At 36.7% G+C, this 3135-nt stretch overlaps 1 pseudogene; it reads left to right on the top strand.

The window, feature by feature from the left end:
* The first annotated feature begins 979 nt into the window (after window positions 1-979).
* Window positions 980-1746, top strand: LOC120405240 (annotated as a pseudogene).
* Window positions 1747-3135: the final 1389 nt, after the last annotated feature.

Here is a 3135-nt window from a genome sequence, read left to right as displayed (position 1 = left end):
TTTAGATAATGGCATAGAGAGTACACTTATAAAGTTTGAGGATGATACCAAGATGGGAAGGGTTGCAGCACTTTGGAGGATAGGATTAAAATGATCTGGACAAACTGGATAAATGGTCTGAAGTAAATAGGATGAAATTAAATAAGGACAAATGCAAAGTACTCCACTTAGGAAGGAACAATAAGTTGCACACATACAAAATGGGAAATGAAGGAAAGAGATCTGGGTGTTACATTGGATCACAAGCTAAATATTAGTGAACAATGTAACACTTGCAAAAAGAAAAAAGAAAACATCATTCTGGGATTTATTAGCAGGAATGTTGTAAGCAAGACACAAGAAGTAATTCTGCTCATTATGCCTCACCTGGAGTGCTTTGTCCAGTTCTGTGCACCACATTTCAGGAAAGATACGGACAAATTGGAGAAAGTCCAGAGAACAGCAACAAAAATAATTAAAAGTCTAGAAAACATGACTTATGAGGGAAGATTGAAAAAATTGGGTTTGTTTAGTCTGGAGAAGAGAAAATACTGAGGAGGGGGAATGATAACAGTTTTCAAGTACATAAAAGCGTGTTATAAGAAGGAGGGAGAAAAATTGTTCTCTTTAACGTCTGAGGGTAGAACAAGAAGCAATGAGCTTAAATTGCAGCAAGGACTGTTTAGCTTGGATATTAGGAAAAATTTCCTGTCCGGGTGGTTAAGCACTGGAATAAATTGCCTAGGGAGGTTGTGGAATTTCTATCACTGGAGATTTTTAAGAGCAGGTTAGACAAACACCTGTCAGGGTTGGTTTAGATAATACTTAGTCCTGTCATGAGTGCAGGACACTAGACTAGAAGACCTATTGAGGTTTCTTACAATTCTATGATTCTATGAAACATAGAAACTGGAAATGGACCTAGCAGGTCATTTATTCTATCACCCTGGCAATCTACACTTTTATACATATAAATACTTTATCATGGCTTAAAGTTTTACAATATTATTATTTATATAGTGACCAGGCAGCACCTGAGGATTCCAAGTAAATTAGCTTTTCATTCTCAAGATGGGGAACACCTTTATTAGACAAATTGACATAAATGCAGAGGACTCTAAAGGACTGTGGGACACCAGCTCTCTGGAGCGCTAGATCAAGGAAACAGCCAATGAACACATCACGTAAGGAGCAATTAAGGAAAACTAGATATTCATCTAATTCTGCTGTGGCAGAATGAATTTCACTATAGCAAAGTGCTTTGGAGGAGATGCTGAAGAAAAGGATTACACTATTTTTAAAGAAGAGTCTCTGTTGACAAAGAGACTCTGTCCCAGATTACAAGATGGCTGTGAAAGCCTGAAGAAAAACTGTGCTAAAAGTACGCAGCTGAAAAGTCATTTACACGAGAGACATCTGTGTGTGTTCAGAATTCTTCCCATGCTGTTCCCATTATTCAACAAAATCTGCTGGAGGAGAAGATAAGACTGGTGAAGCAGACTCAAGAGAAAGGAGAGCTACTTCAAAGATTCAAACCGGTCAAAGTGTACAAGTCCAAGAATAATTTTTCATATTTGCAGTCTTTAACAGCCAAATGGAGCAGCATCACCCAAAGTGATGCTTTATAAGCTCAATCAGTCTTGTCTGCAGATGGCAAGAAACCGAGATTCACTATGTTGCTAGACAATTTTGGATTAGAAGACCAATTACTTCACTACAGAAGAACAGAAGAAGACTTTATAGCTATATAGTCTACACTTACAAAACTCACAGTTATAAAAACAATGTCTTCAGAAAGGCTGAATAAATTCTGATTGCATCAGAAGTATTACATCATCATGCTACTCTGTGCCGGACTAGTGGATTGTGCTAATAGACTGTTCTTAAAATCATGTATTAGATGCAGCATGTATAAGAGACAGTTATTTTCTGGAGAGGATTAACTGTTGTGGACTGATGTAGCAAAAGCTGAGTCATATTGAGAAAACTGCCATTAGTGAATATGAAGAAATATGAAAATAAAATCTAGTAATATGTACTTATCAGCTGGCTGTTGATGGGTTTTACACAGTACATTCTCTTACTCATTATGAAATAATGGAGTCAAGTTAGGTGCTGCTTCTAATTATACTAAGACATGGAAGTGTTGTATCCTTTGTTCATGGGGTACAAAATCTCCATCTTCAAAAAGTTTCTTCCAACTGCCAGTCAGCTGATGCCAACATTCTAAGGGTTAAGTACTGGTGTAATCAATTTGTACATTCTTAATTACTAAAGTAATATTGAGGTCTTGTACATGACTTTATTTCCTGTGATTTTATTAGAATAGAACCTATTTATATAATAACATAGGTGCTGCTGGCAGTTTACAGACATAATAAGTTCCTGACCGAAGTGGAATCTAACCTAATTAAAACAAATAACACACTGATGATGGGAAGAGATCATCTGGCTGGATTTGGGTGTGTGGGAAAGAGGAAAAAAATATGAGGGTCCTGAAACATTTTTGGAGGGTTATTGCTATTTGCGCACTATTAACTGCTAGTTTTTGTATATATTTTCAAAGCTATCCCAAAATAATAGTTGGAGGATTTTTTATTTTAATTCCAAATATCTCCTACTTTGGGGACTAACATTAAGACCATCCTTCCCTATAAACTTTGGGGGGAACCTTGGTTTCAGTTGTTAACATCATTGTTAAAGGACCAATAAACTGATGGTAAAATTCTCGCTTTCATCTTCGCAAATTCTCAGTCCAGTGGGTTATAAACGTAAATTTCCATTCAGGTTTTGTAATAAATCAGGTTGACGTCACTTTCAGTTAATAGGACACGAATATTTCAGTCTAGATCTTGACCTATTTTAAAGTTTTTATAACCATGGGGCAAATTTTCTCCAGAGTCTACATTTCTAAATGTTAAAACTCCAACACTATTTAGGAAAACTAGCTCAGGGGCCTCTGCTGATAAGCCAACAATAATTTTGTTCTGTTGCTGCAGAAACCACTTACGGACTGGGGCCCCATGAGTTGTGATGCTTAAACATGACTGGGGTAGCTGAACTAAGCAGATTCATCATTAGCTCTGAATTTTCTTTGATTCCGTAGATCTAGGTCAGACTAAGTGTTACCCTAATGGGGTTTTGTGGTTTCATTTA

Source organism: Mauremys reevesii, linkage group 4 (assembly GCF_016161935.1).
Source record: "Mauremys reevesii isolate NIE-2019 linkage group 4, ASM1616193v1, whole genome shotgun sequence".
In the NCBI taxonomy this organism is placed as follows: Eukaryota; Metazoa; Chordata; order Testudines; family Geoemydidae; genus Mauremys; species Mauremys reevesii.
This window is presented reverse-complemented; position numbering and strand designations above follow the sequence as displayed.